Here is a 16,116-nt window from a genome sequence, read left to right as displayed (position 1 = left end):
AACATAACGAAACATACATAATGAAAAGAAACACCACAATAATGGACTCTATGTTAATGATACAAACACACCAATATAGTTCATCACGAATAAAAATAAAAATATTTACAAAAGAAAAGATTCAGAAATTCTGAAAAAGTAATTGAAAGGACATTTGTTTCACCTTCACAGTCACACAGTTGAGTCGGCAAGCTGTTTACCACATGGGGCACACATAACCACCTGTTGGCCACACTCAACACAACCCTTGCAAGGACTCAAACGAGTCCAAATTCTGGAGAAAAAGGATTGTGATTTTTTTCCTATGACGTTCGGGTGGGTTTTGTGATGCTGACTCCACAGTCATGCAACTGACAGCTGGATAGCTGGAGAAGGAGGTGGGGGAATATATGGTGGGCCAGTGAGAAGGTGGAAGATATGTCTGCACCACTGAGAGTTTTATAGAGAAACCAAGTGAGAGATGTACTGAATATTTAAACTCTAAAGCTTTGTGTAAAATACAGAAAGCTCTAAGAGCAATTCTGGCAAAGAACAATAGTCAGAAGTTATCAAGTAATCATGCTCTTTACGTGGCAATCAGCAAGACGATGGAAGAGATGCTCAAATTAACCTCAGCTACTGGCAATCGATCAGACTACACTCCAATCCACAGTTTTTTTGTCCATTAAGCCACTGTAGACAGAGACCTCTCATATACTAATCGGTTATGGCATTGCTCAAACAGGAACAGGCCAGGCAGAACTGACAGGCCAATAGGATCACAAGCCACAGACCACTGTTGGCTGACGTAGGCCTTGTCAGTGTCACAGAACTGAAGCTATGCCTCACTGACAGGTCCTAAAGAGAGTGGGACCAGAATCGGGGTTGCTTGTGCTCCCATTTGGCAGGGGACGTGGTCTGCAGTTTTCTCCTGGGCTGTTCCAAGGGTGCTGATCTGGAACATATCAGATAGATCTATGTCAAAAGCAGAGAACAAATCAAGTGTGCAGAGTAGAGAGGCAAACCTACTGTCATATAGTTCTCATCTCAACAGTTCTTGGTGCTACGTAAGTATGTACTTATGTATGCGGTACTGCTCTAATGCAAACGTAGCCAAAAGGCAGAGGAGCGCCGTACGGGGTTCAATATAAGCATAAATTCAATAAGTGAAGAGAGATAGCTTATTTGTGGGTAGTGAATGCACTGTGATATAGCATTCCACCGTCCTACAGAAGGGAACACACTGTCACCTCCACCCTGTTAAAGAAGTACATGAGCACCGCCAAGGGGGATTCTGAACGACATATAGAAATGTAAGCAGTGTGAACATTTTGAAAAGGACAGCTCGGGCCCATGATTGAAAGTCTCAACCATCTCCAGTGGTCAAGACCCTCTTGGAACATCCTACTGACCACCTCCAAGTTCCACTCCAGTGACCGGACCAGGCATTGCTTGATCTCGATCCCCAGCTATCAAAAGTCTTCAGTTGAGGCCACCACTTCAGGGTGAAGGGGGGCTCAGGGTTACCGCTACTGGGGCAAGTGCTGACTTTATACAGAAGGGATTTATCCCAAGTGATTTTGTAGCACAAGTAATGTTTGAAGGCTTTGAACATCAACAAATCTGGTGGCAGGGAGGTCACCGGAACAGCTAAGTACAGCAGTATATCATCCCCAGAGAAAGACACTTTCTCTGGTTCATATGTCACTTCCAGGAAACCCACTATATATGCCTAGCTCACCACCGGCTCCAGATGAAGGGCAAACAGAGGAATTAACACAGGACAACCCTGCCATGTCCCTCGCTACAGCTGGAACTCTCTAACCCTCACCACCGGACGAAACAAAAGGACGCTTACCTAGCTAGAATACTGCCAGCCAAACTTCCATCTTCGCAGGACTAAGAAAATGTATTGCCAACTGTGGAGCTGAAGACTATGGATATAAAAGAAATAACAAGCAAATGGAACAGATAAAAGAGCTATCAATGGCTGAAAAATATTTCAGAATAGCAAATCCACAAAACATCCCGAACTAAAACTGTCCTCTTTTCTACTTTTAATATCACAATGAATTATGTCATTAAAACTTTCTGAAAAAAGTTAAGCACTGAAATGCTTTCACTGTAATTGCATTTCATTGTTACCATCTTTATACCGAAATTAGGTGAGTGTTTGGTGCATATCTTTAGAGTAAGCATGATACTGTTGACTGGATGCATCTCTCCAACAAAATGTAAAAGATTTAAGCACTGTATTTATAAACACTTTGACCAAACCTTCCTGCTAGTTCCTGAGAAGACTTAACAAATTACAACTCACAAAAACATTTTTAAACGACAATGTATCATGAACATGAATGTGTTAATTATTTTGAACCAAAAGTTTGTTGACAAAGGGCGTCTTAACCCAGTCAAGTACAATACATTTAATACATACATATGGACCTGTATAAACATAGCATTTGAAAGCTAAGCCAGTACATGATTTTGTTCTGTTTTCCAAGCTAAGCTAAAAGAAAATACATGTGTATACCTCATATTCTACAGATCACTCTATTCAAGAGGCTTGATCTGCTATATCAAACCACTTTACAACCTTGATACCACTGGGTTTACTTTCAATGTCTGAGTGGTCCGATTCCCTTTTGAAGAGCCCGTACAAGAAAGAAAGTGACTCACCAACAGAGAGAAGCTCGACGACCCATGTGGCAGCAGGTGCTACAGGAACGACCTCTGCTCTCAGCAGCAGAAAGTTCCACAGGTTTTGATGCTGCCACATTCCGAAAACCACTGCCTCCCTTTGATACCGCCAAAAAGCGAAATATTGGTGACCGATGGACTGTCCTGATAGAAATGTTTGATGATTTAATCAATGGAATGGAAGAAACAGACAACAGACAGATTGTCAAATATTTCAAAAATCTTGCTTGTGATGGAGAAAATAGAGGCACAAAACAAACTGCGGCGAACTGAAGAAACAACATACCATCAAATCAAAGAAGCTTTCAATATCAAGTTCAATCCAATGCCATATGTCAATTACGAAAAATATATTTTCAGTCAGGAATGATAGAAAGTTGGTGAAACAACTGACTAGTTAGTGGAGAGACTCGCTCTGCTTGTCAAGCTGTGTAAGTTCAATGAATTCAATGACGATCAGGCCATACGTGTTCACATTTTTCACAGGTGTCTGTCAGATTAATTCAGGTGGATGTTAGATGTGGATTTTCGTTTCCACATGAAGGTAAATGTCCCGCCATTGGACAAGTATGCAAAGACTGTGGAAAGGAGAACCATTAAGTAAAGGTTTGCAAAGTGAAGTAAAAGCTAAGTGCATCATGACTAGAAAACAAAATGGATGACAGAACGTCCCATAAGCAACATCTTACGCACACCTACAAGGCCAAGCAGCAACATCAGCTAAGGCTAATCAACACTAAACAAAGTTGATCATCATCTAAGTCTTCATTTAAATGTTATTTGTCTTTATTACCAAGCGACACCGGTGAAGGCAGATGTGCCATGCTGATATTTACCACAGAAAAATTTGTGTCGGACTGGCCACATGCAAAGAAGTATTAGAGTTAAAAAATAATTGACAAGTAAAATGACAAAAGTCAGTCAAACGCTGTCTGAAAAGTACACTAAAAGGAAACGGTAGCTCTAAACCCTTCATTATTGACAGTGGCGTGTCGATAAATATTATGCCGAGGAGAAATATAATGAACTGTCTCCATTGCCATGCCTTACACTGTCGAATACTAAAGTGTATACATGGACTGCATCAACACCATGAAAAAGTTAAGGTTCATCAGCAGCAACTATGAGATACAAAAAGACAAAAGTACAAGCACCCATTCATGTACTTCAAGGTAATGCGTCAAGTGCCTGTTTAATCAGTTTTAGTAATGCTGATTTGGGACTGATATCTGTGAACTACAGCATGAATGCTCATCACAAAATAGTAACTCAGTTTCTGTCTTTGTTTCAAGACCATGAAAGTGAAACTACATATCAAGGAGGACATTCATCCTGTTTCTCAAAGAGAAAGGGCACATTGCATTTCATCTACAAGAAGCTGTTGGGAAAGAGCCTCAGACCTTGTGAAAACATCATATCATAGAGCGATCTACAGGTCCAACTCTATGGCTTTTGCCCATAGTGGTAGTGCCCATAAAGAACAGTGAACGAGCTGTACACATCTGTGTTGATATGCGTCAAGCCAACAAGGCAATTGAAAGAGAGCGACATCCTGGTCCGCACATTGCTGAAATGATTACACGGCTAAGTAGTGCCAAAGACTTCTCTCTCACTGATCTGAACAAAGGATATCATCAGCTGGAACTCGAATAGCAGGTACATTACCAGCTTTTCTACCCATATTGGGTCTGTTCAGATATAAATGCTTCGGTTTTGGTGTGTAATCAGCTGCAGAATTTTCATTCGGCACATCATACAACCTGTCATGAATGCTATCAATTACAGGGATGACATATTTGTTTTTGAAGCTACTCAAAAGGAACATGAGAAAGCTCTTCCACAAGTGTGATCTTTACTTGCTGAATGAGGTATAACTGAATGCTGAGAAATGTACATTTAACAAAACGAAACTCATTCTTTGGCCATATCTTTTCTGACAGGGTATGGCGCTAGATCCAGCTAAAGTACAAGCTCTGTCAGCCACCAATCCCTCAAAACATGTCAGCACATTACGTTCTTTCCTTGGCATGGCCAGTTACTGTTCCAGATACGTATGAGACTTTACCGCAGTCAGTGCTTCCTTGAGACCCTTAACAAACAGAAATGCTTCTTTCTGCTGTCACATGAATGTGAACAAGGTTTTAAGAAAATCAAACATGCAATTGAGAATGTCACTGAAGTGGCCTGCTTTGATTGAAAGCTTCATACAGAGGTTGTTGTGCTGCTGTTGAAGCAAGCTTGGTAAGGCTGGGTGTGATCCTTGCCCAAGTCATTGGAATCCCAGATGCTCAAAGACATATTTTGGCATATGCAAGCAGAAGTTTGTCACAAACGGAGCGTGCCTCTTCACAGCCTGACAAGGAAAGTTTAGCAGTGGTGTGAGCTTGTGAACATTTCAATGTATTGTTATATGGAAAACCTTTAATTCTTGTAACCAATCATCAAGCATTGCTTGCCATCTTTGGAAATCCAAAAGCCAAGATGCCAGCTAGAAATGAACATTGGAGTTTGCAACTAAAGGAATATGGCTACACTATTGTGCACCGGCCAGGGAAAGATCAAAACCCTGCTGACTATTTTTCATGAGTGCCAGTACAGTGTTATGGTATACCTTCCAAAGCGGCTGAAGCCTACATTAACTTTATTGTAAAGCCCAGCACCCCTACTGCTATTTCTTTGTAACAAATTATCGCTGCAACGAATAACGTCAGAGACATGCTGTTACCGAAAGACATTACTACACATCAATCCTGGAAACAGCACATGTGACCTCTAATATGTGACTGTGAATATCAAAAGTTGAAAAATGTGAAAGACAAACTGTCCATTACACAAGAAGGTATTGTTTTACATGGTTCAAGAACTGTCATACCAAAGAGCTCACAACAACTAATAGAAGTGGTCCATGAAGGACATTGTGGAATTATTGCCACTAAACAAGCACTACAAGACCGAGTTTGGTTTCCTTGTTTTTACAAAATATGTGAAGTATGTCAACATCCACACAGTGGCATTGAGGGCAGGCAGCGTCTGCCCGGTGGAAGTAATGGCTCCAGTACCGTGAGGTTTGTTGAGGGATCATGCATTATATCACCCCAGCACTCTCTTAACGAGGTTAGTAAAGAGTTGTGCAGTAAGAATTGCCCAGGGGGTAGCACATCCTCGGTCATTAGTGTTGCATATGGGATAAATGCACCATCCCGATACAGGTCCCTCAGGGTGTGAATCCCCACAGTTTGCCACACGGTCAGTCCTACGGATAATATGGAAGTGTTGTTCCTAGGAGTGCTGAGGAAAGTCAGCGCCAGTGCATAAGGGACTAGGGCTCACAAAAGGTAAAGGCATCTGCGGTAGCAGTGATATGCAACATGTAATAAAAGAGAATCAGGTGTCTTCCCTTTGTAGCATGGGTGGAATAAGCAGAGGAGAGCAGGCCAGTTTCAGGCTGATAAGGACATAGTATATCTGACAGCTGACGGTTGGCTAGCGACCTGGCCATCCACTGGTGTGGAACTGCGCGACCATCCTGGTTAGGATCTCCCATCCACTACTCAAGAAGGAGTCATCAGGAAGTTAGATGGCATTTTTGCGATGTGGGGTGTTCCGTCAATTCTGAAGTCTGACAATGGCCTGCCTTTCAAAAGCCGAGAATTCAGAGACTTTCTTACTCATCTCAAGGTAAGCTATCATAAAGGTTCATCTCTTTGGCCGCAAGCTAATGCTGTTGCCAAACGCTTTATGAGCACCCTCAAAAACACTGTCCAGTGTGCTAAATTGGAGAAGCTTAATCTGAAGTCAGCTCTCCATACTACTCTTCAAGCGTACTGGTCAACCCTTCATTTGACAATAGCTGAAAGTCCTGCTATGCTATGTTCGAGGAAGTCATTACGACCAAGTTACCACAATGGACCAACAGAAGATCTATCAAAGATGGTGAGCTTAATCAAACAGACTTGTGTTGTAAGCAAAAGATGAAAGTATATGCTGACAAGTGTTATGTGCTAAGAACATTGTTTTCAACAGAGATCGTGAATTGGTGTGACCACAGAGAAAACGCAAATCTGATGCTTCCTTTGATGCTGAAGCTCTTGAAGTTGTAACTTGCAAAGGACACATGGTGCCTGCTGACCGTCCTGGAAAGTACATTACACAAGCTTCTTGGCAGTTCAGGCATCTTCCTCCTTATATGTTAGTTCCTTACGTCAGGAATCAGACTTTTTCAGTTAAGATTGTAGATAACCCCTTGACTGCACCTGTGCCTACATCATCAGTGCCAGTCATGGAGGTTCCTTTTCACTCTTCACAACCTCTGGAAACGATTTGGGTGTTTAGTCAGAGCTTCAAGACGACTTATAGAGGAGCTGTAATATATATATATATATATATATATATATATATATATATATGTTCAATGGCATGTGTAGCTGCAGATACACATGCTGTGCATTATCCTGCCATCTAGTGTTGGGCTCGGAGTGTTACAAGTTGTTTTTCTTCGAAGAAGTCTTTTCGAGTCACGAGACCGAGGGACTCCTCCCCTTTCGGCTCCATTGCGCGTGGGCGTTTACTCCATCTTAGATTGTTTTTTTTTCCGTAATTGGGTTCGGACGTGTTCCTCTTCGCTCCGTGTTTCGGTTTAGAAAAGTCAGTTAATAATCGGAAAATTTGACGGTATTGTTTGCGCTCAGTATCGGGTTAGTGATAGCAAATCGACACCGAAGAAAAGAAGAGCTCCGGCAGCCCTTCGGGGCTTCCACTCCTTGGCGGGGCTGGTCGGCCCAACCGCGTGCGTCTTCAAGGCTAATGGAACGGACCCCATTCCGTTTCTGCCCCAAATGCCACGCTAGGTATCCTTATACAGACCAACATTTGGTCTGTAATTTGTGTTTGTCCCCCGAACACAAAGAGGATACGTGCGACGCCTGTCAGGCATTTCGGTCGAAGAAGATGCTGAGGGACCGGTGAGCTAGAAGACTTCAAATGGCGTCGACACCGGCCGGGCACACCGACGTCCAAGAAGAGGAGACATTCTCCGTTCCAGATTCGGACTCGGACGAGCCCGAGAGTGAGCAGCCGACGAGGCAACAAATCGTGAGTAAACCTGCCCCGGTTAAAACACACTTGAAAATTATGAAGGCCCAGGGAACGCCACCGCCGACAGGCCATGGCTTTACCCGAAAGCACAGTGACCAAGCATCGGCACCGAAAAAGGCCTCACAGCAGCCGAAGACATCCGACTCCGGTCGAGATACCAGCACTGAATATACTCTGCACCGAGATACCGGCTCCGACCAGACCCGGCACCGAGAAATCGGCACCCCGAAATCCAAGAAGGGTTCTTCGGAGCCGAAAAAGACTGCTGAAAAGGTTTCAGTACCGAAACACCCAGCTTCGGAGCCGAAACAAAGCTCCTATACGGAAGAACAGGGCCTTTCCTCACAACTACAAGGCCACAAGTTTGGACAAGAACTGGAGATGAGAGAGCCAGATCATACACAGAGGAGGCTCCATATACAAAAAGACACAGGGAAAATAAGAACTCTTCCCCCAATTAAAATGAAGCGGAAGCTCGCATTCCATGAAACGGAAATGCAGCCCAAAGCAAAGGTGGCTAAAGAAAAAACACCACCACAGTTTTCTCCACAGCCATCGCCACCACCCTCACCATATCTGTCCCCAATAGCAACACCCCCAATGATACAGTCACCAACGCACACAGGGATGAGCCAAGATGACCCAGATGCATGGGACCTATACGATGCACCAGTCTCTGATAATAGTCCGGACTGTTACCCAGCAAGGCCATCACCACCAGAGGACAGTACTGCTTATATGCAGGTGGTTTCCAAGGCAGCTACTTTCCATAACGTAGCATTACATTCGGAACCTATAGAAGATGATTTTCTATTCAATACCCTGTCATCAACACATTGCCAATACCAAAGCTTGCCAATGTTACCAGGCATGTTAAAACACGCCAAACAGGTGTTTCAAGACCCCGTGAAGAGCAGAGCCATCACACCTAGGGTGAAGAAGAAATATAAACCTCCCCCTACAGACCCTGTTTACATTACGCAAAAACTAACTCCTGACTCAGTAGTAGTAGGAGCAGCCCGGAAAAGGGCAAACTCACAAACTTCTGGGGACGCACCACCACCCGACAAAGAAAGTCGGAAATTCGATGCAGCAGGCAAAAGGGTGGCAGCACAGGCAGCCAATCAATGGCGAATTGCCAATTTGCACGCTCTACTGGTAAGATACGACAGGGCACATTAGGACGAAATGCAACATTTCATTGAACACCTTCCCAAAGAGTTTCAGAAGCGTGCCCAACAGGTTGTAGAGGAGGGCCAAAGTATCTCCAACAACCAAATAAGATCGGCTATGGACTCAGCAGACACAGCCGCCAGAACAGTAAACACGGCGGTCACCATTCGGAGACACGAATGGCTACGCACCTCCGGATTTAAGCCAGAGATCCAGCAGACTGTGCTGAATATGCCTTTTAACGGACAATTGTTTGGGCCGGAGGTGGATACAGCTATAGACAAACTAAAGAAAGACATTGACACGGCTAAAGCCATGGGCGCGCCCTACTCCCCACAGAGCAGAGGCACTTTTGGGAAGCCACACTTTAGAGGGGGGTTTCGAGCCCAAGCCACAGAACCTTCCACCTCACAGGCCAGACCCACATACCAGAGCCAATACCAAAGAGGAGGTTTTCGGGGACAGTATAGGGGTGGACAGTTCCCTAAACCAAAAGGGAAATTCCAAAGCTTGTTATACCACCCTAGAAAGTATGACTTTAATGCGCATGGTCAGTAGTTTGTAACGTCATGTGCGCATGCTTAGTTTGATTACACTTCCAGCTGCGCTTCAGAATACACCGCTCTTTTGCGCATGCTCAGTAGAAAATGTGCGTACTACAACTCTTCTATGCGCATGCCTCGTAGATCGTAAACATTTCCAAGCACGCGTAGTGCATAACATAACCCACTGGGCACACCTTCCCTTCAGACAGGTTTTCCCTACTTGCGGTTTAGCCTCGTTTTAGTGTAAACACCGGACCCACGTGACCTAAAAACACGGTCCGGAGCGGCAGCGTCTCCCTGTGTTGTCCCTTAGTGAGCAATCACACACAGGAAGTGAGGTCACGCTATGTTGTGTAACCCGGAAGCACTCCCCGATATGAGTATTATCTCTGGGGCACGCGTACGGAGACGGGGGCAGGTTACAGCTGTCACCTGCTCAGACTCTGACCTTTCACCTGTGACCCCGCCCCCTGGGATCACATCCGGCAGCCTTCAGGAGTGAGGGCGGAGGGCGCTGGTCTGGCGGGAGCCGCAGGTAAGTACACGTCTGTAGCTTTATTGAAGGTTAAATAGCACAGAGAGGGCTGCCCCCTCCGGCGACCGTCAGCTGGTCCGTGAGTCTCTCGCTTCCCAAGAGACGCAGAATCAGCCCCCCCATCCCCGACAAATGCACGTGACAAACATCTGCAACGCTAATAACAAACACTCCCAGTGTAGGATAACGCATTCCTTATCCGCCCAGCCCAGATCGACACGTGCTTCATCACTCCACCACAAAGTCACGGAACCGTCCTGGCGCTTGGAAAATCCTTCCTTGTCTCGCCGCATCCGCACTTCGCATTCTTGATTACCCGTGGTAGGACCACTCTTCAACAGCCAACCCCTGAGCTTTACGATTTTTTTTTTATAGTTCCATACATTCCCATCAATCATCAATATAGAATAACAATTGTTAGAAATGGGGTCTCCAGTTGGCAGTCAGTTTGCACCCTGTCCAAGGAGGGACCCTCCCTCTAGTCAGGATAAGGGAGATACCCGCTCAGATAACCCCTGCTCCCCCTCTTGGTAGCTTGGCACGAACAGTCAGGCTTATCTCAGAAGCAATGTGTAAAGCATTTGCAAGTAACACATAGTAACACAGTGAAAACACTAAAAAAGGACACCACACCAGTTTTAGAGAAATAGCCAATATTTATCTGAGTAGAACAAGACTAAAACAATAAAAATCTGACATACAGAAATAAAGATATGGATTTTGCAAGGTTTCACTTAAAAATACAGTTCCTTGAAGTCGATAGCTCCACCTGGAGCTATCACGGCATCGTGATCAACAAAACCAACAGTTCAGGCCGGCTGCGGCGTCGCGTGCCAGCTACGGTGTCGGGAAGACCCGCAAACAGTACCTTGGATTTGCAGGGCGTAATGATCCTTGTGGTGAGCTCCGGAGAGCGGCGTCTGTGCATGGGTTGTCGGGCCATTGAGGTCACACGCGTGGCAGATCGCACTTTTGGCTGATGAAGTCAGGAGTGCTAGCGTGGTTGGCGTTGGGGCGTGCGGTGCCCACAGGTCACAGTGCAGGCAGCGGCTCAGTGACGATGTTCAGCGGCGTCGGTGAGACGGGGGTGAGGTGTGAAGTGGGGCTGTGCGAAGTGCGGTGTCACCAGCTCACGGTGCAGGCAGTGCCATTGTCGTTCCTGAAGCGCTGTCATCGGTAGGCCCAAGCCAGCGGTGCGGGACGGTGCTTCATGACCCTCACGAGTGGTGTCCACAGGCCATGGTGCGGGTGGGATGCCTGGTGACGGCACTGGAGTCGATGATGCTGGTGTCGGTGGACCGGGGCTGCAGTGCAGGATGGGACAGCGCTTTGTGTACCTCACGAGCGGGGTTCACAGGTCACAGTGCAGGCAGCGGCGCGAGTGTCAGCAGGAGCGTCGCCGTCGGGGATGCCCAGGCTGCGGTGTGAGCAGGTGGTGCTGGAGTGCGTGCCCGCAGGTTGCGGTGCGAGCAGCAGCTCAGTGAAGTCGTCCGATGACCGCGTCGGTGAGACCAGGGTTGCGGTTTCCTTTGGAGGGGGGGGGGGATCATTCAGTCCTTCTGAGATTGAGATAGGAGTTTTAAGTAGGGAAGAATTCCTGACCAACATAACTTCAGTTTTTTTGTCATTTAATTTAAGCTTGCTGTCTGCCATCTGTCTAGCGACTTCTGAAAGACAGGAAGATAGAGCGGCCTGATCAGAGATCAGATTGGTGGAAAAGGAGTAAACCAACTGAGTGTCGTTAGCATAAGATATTAAGGATAGACTATAGGGTTCCCCAATCTTAGCCAGAGGAGTCATCTAAGACATATAAGACATTAAAAAGGGTGGGGCTCAGGGAGGAACCCCGTGAGTAAGAGGAAAGGTATTGGAGAAAAAAGACGTATCCAAGACTTCGAAAGACCTATCTTCAAATAAAGAGGCAAGCCAATTAAAAGTAGTATCCTCAAATCCTGCTTGGGTGATTCTTTGAAGAAGGATTTTGTGATCCACTGTATCGAACGCAGCGCTCAAATCTAATAGAATGATTGCCACGTAACCACCTGCATCTAGTCGTTGTCGAGTGTCTTCTGTCACAGGCAGTAGGACACTTTCCGTGCTTTGTTGAGGTCTGAAACTTATTTGGGTGGGATTAGAAGCTTATGTTTGAACAGCACAAAACACAGTTCCCAGTGCTGCAGGTCAGGGAAACTGAGGTCTTTGGTGTCCCTGAGACTTCCAACAGGAGACAAGCTCTACTCCAAGCCCTTGGAGAACTTTCTCAAGCAGGACACACAGCAAAGTTCACCATTTGCACTCTTTTCAGGCAGAAGCAGCAACTGCAGGCCAGTCCAGCAAAGTAACACAGCAAAGGGACAGTACTCCTCCTTCACCTCTTCTCCTGGGCAGAGGTTCCTCTTGATTCCAGAAAGATTCTAAAAGTCTGGGGGTGTGGGTCTTCTTTTTATACCCCTTTATGCCTTTGAAGTTGGCAAACTTCAAAGCAAAGTCTCAAGTGTTTGTGAGATCCTTCCTTGTCCAGGCCAGACCCCAGATTCACATCAGGGGGTTGGAGACGGCATTGTGTGAGGGCAGGCACAGTCCTTTCAGGTGTTAGTGACCACTCCTCCCATCCCTTACAGCACACATGGCTCATCAGGATATGCAGACTACACCCCAGACCCCTTTGTGTCACTGTCTAGAGGAGAGGTGTGATCAGCCCAACTGTCAAACTGACCCAGACGGGGAATCCACAAATGGGCAGAGTCACAGAATGGTTTAAGCTAGAAAATGCCTACTTTCTAAAAGTGGTATTTTCAAACAGACAATTTAAAAACCAACTTCACTAAAAGATGTATTTTTAAATTGTGAGTTCAGAGACCCTAAACTCCACATATTTATCTGCTCTCAAGGGGAATCTGCGCTTTAAGGATATTTAAAGGCAGCCCCCATGTTATCCTATGAGAGAGATAGGCCTTGCACAGTGAAAACCGAGTTTGGCAGTATTTCATTGTTAGGACATATAACACACCCTGATATATGTCCTACCTTAAACACACACTACACCCTGCCCATGGGGCTACCTGGGGCCTACCTTAGTGGTGCCTTACATGTAGTAAAAGAGAAGGTTTAGGCCTTGCAAGTGGGTACACTTGCCAAGTCGAATTGGCAGTATGAAACTGCACACACAGACACTGCAGTGGCAGGTCTGAGCCATGTTTACAGGGCTACTAATGTGGGTGGCACATACAGTACTGCAGGCCCACTAGTAGCATTTGATTTACAGGCCCTGAGCACCTCTTGTGCACTGTACTAGGGACTTATTCGTAAATCTGATATGCCAATCAGGAATAAACCAATCAACAATACCATTTTACCCAGGGAGCATATGCACTTTAGCACTGGTTAGCAGTGGTGAAGTGCCTAGAGTCCTAAAGCCAACAAAAACTGGTCAGAAAAAATAGGAGGAAGGAGATAAAAAGTTTAGGGATGACCCTGCAAAAAGGGCCATTTCCAGCAGTACCTCAATGGGGCTCTGTAAAGGATGTCTGAATGGTGCTTTGTAGTATGGGGTCTGGGTGCTGCCTTGTAGGTGTGACTTGTAGGTTGTCCATAGAGTGGGGTGTGAGTTAGGCTATGTAGAGGATGTCTAGGTGATATCTCGCAAGAGTAAGTCTTGGCGTGAATTTGTTGGGTGTCTAGGTGAAACGTTGCTAAGAGGACCTGGATGAGCCTTTTGCCTCAGTGAAATTCAGTGTGCGCCAGAAGTTAAGTAAGTCTCTCAACACTTGTCTCATCTGCCACTTTCATGTTTTGCGGCTGCCTGTGTCCCAAACATTTCCATTAGGGCGGCTCGGCATAACTGCATTTTCACCCGCTTTTTCAGCAAAGAAACATGTAGTCTGAGATCCTTATTCTCAGAGTACATCTTGCAAGGCTGAAATACACACAGAGTGTACCTCTGCTTAGTGGCAGAAGCCAGGGCCAGCTTTAGAGCTGGTGGCGCCAGGTGCGACAATCTTTTTGGCACCCCCCACCTTCTCCTTGGAATCCCTCACTACCACCCAGCAAAAGTGCCCCTCATCTCTCTATATCGCCTCTCTCTCATACATTTAATTTGTTTTCAAGGGCTGGTAAAGGCTGGCTTTACTAATCCACTCAGCTATCCACATAAAATAGAGATCTGTTCTTTCCAGCAGATATATTAACCCTGCGCTACTTTATGGGGAGTCAAAAATGCTACTAGACAAAACTCCACTATCTCTACCAGGAACAGCAATCACAAGAGTTATCTTGACATTTGTATTGCTGCTGCCTGAATGCTGCCCCCTCAAGGAACTCTGCAGCAGGTGCTTTAAATCATAAGTTATTGCTAAACACAGCGCACACCCCATCCCCTGCAGGTGAGCACCCAGTGCAGCCGGACTGGTCGTACTGTCCTAGACCGGACCTGGCAGAAGCAGTACAATATCCATTCCCCTACGGCGTCACAGTGAGTGTTTGGAGAGTGGGTTTAACAACAGCTTATCATGGCTGCGGGATTCACGATCGGATTACAATGCCCTGAAGAAGTCCGTTGGGACAAAATGCGTTGGCTATGGCTAGTTTGATTAACACTTGAATATATATATATGGACAATCACAGATGAACTAATAAAGACAAAAAATATTTTTAAGAAGATCTGACTGATGGAATAATGTTGACGTATGGTACTTCATGAGGATATGAGATATACAAGGACATTGCTTTTCTTGTTAAAAGTGGATGCAAACGTGCTGAGTCTCGCTTTCAATTGGTACACCAGGATCCCTGGTGTCTGAGGATTAGGGGGTTGGCCCTCAAGACTCATGCACTATCAATATTTACTAACTACTCACGCAGTTGGATGCAAAGGTGCGGCAGCAATCGCATCAGCCCCCTACTTGTATTTTTAGAATATCCATTTCCTGTTTCACAAATGGTTGTGGAATAGTCAGGGTCCGAGTAAAACAGCTGTTCTCTGTACTCACCATTAACATCTGCTTGTTGGGTGTGTACCCGACGTATTCATTAGCTCTGTTGACCAAAGTGGACCATGGAACCCACTAGTGTCACCGGCCCTTCTTTTACACTTCTTTATTTTATTACTTTTAAGTAGCTCTTGTATACCGCTCATTAAGCTGTTTATCATTGCAGTGTGGTGCCTTGTGGCAGTCTGTGGATGTTGGGGTCGACTTAGCACCCTTACAGTAATTGCGTCACATGATGGAGCCCCATCTGTTGACTTCCTTTGAACTCTATTTTCTGTCAGCAGTGACACACCTCTGGGTTTGTTGTGCTATATCAGTGTCCATTCTGATCACGGGCATTTCAGAGAAAGGACTGTTGAAATATACATTTTCCTTTATCACCTGCAGTGGTTGGAGCTGAAGTAGAAGTGTATGACTGGAAGCAAAGCGCGGTCAGTGCTGTGCGTAGTTGCCTGAGCCTGGCCTGCACCTACCCATTGAAGTAGGGGAATGCAAGACTGAGATGTTCACATGGATGAATGCATGTTATTGTGCACTAGGGATAGGCCACTGTCTGCTTTAAGTTCACCCATCCCACCTGCCCAGCGAGATTCAGACTTGCCTAGGTTCTACAGGTTTGCAAAGACCTGCTGGCCAAATATGTACACAGGAGAGGAGATCCCAAGGCCATAGGCCACACAACACCCAGTGTGGTCACTCCCAGAGACACTCGAGGTTTACGCATAGCTTGACTACAGGCAGTGGACACAGGCCAGAATCACACGAATGGCGGACATGTATGACCAGGGCTCCATCAGTGCACGCCAAGCCCTTATGGACAGATTTGGCATGGGCCGTGGTCACTTTGTGCTGCACGGTTTGCTCGCACACTGTAGCGGTCGAAGGGCTATATCGGTCACGCCTTGCAAGTGTAAAGGTCATGCCAGTGCGCAGACATGAGGGCCACATGCAGCCAGTACCTCACCCCCCAAAGACCAGACAAGGAGTGGGCGGCGATAACGGTATATGCCAAACAGGTATTGCGGAATAAGAGATTTAAACCTCTGCAGGTTTAATACCCTCCACCAAGCATACCTGTTCCCGAAGACGATAAATCGTATG

The sequence above is a fragment of the Pleurodeles waltl genome, chromosome 7, assembly GCF_031143425.1.
Source record: "Pleurodeles waltl isolate 20211129_DDA chromosome 7, aPleWal1.hap1.20221129, whole genome shotgun sequence".
Lineage (NCBI taxonomy): Eukaryota > Metazoa > Chordata > Amphibia > Caudata > Salamandridae > Pleurodeles > Pleurodeles waltl.
Note: the sequence above shows the minus strand (reverse complement) of the source record.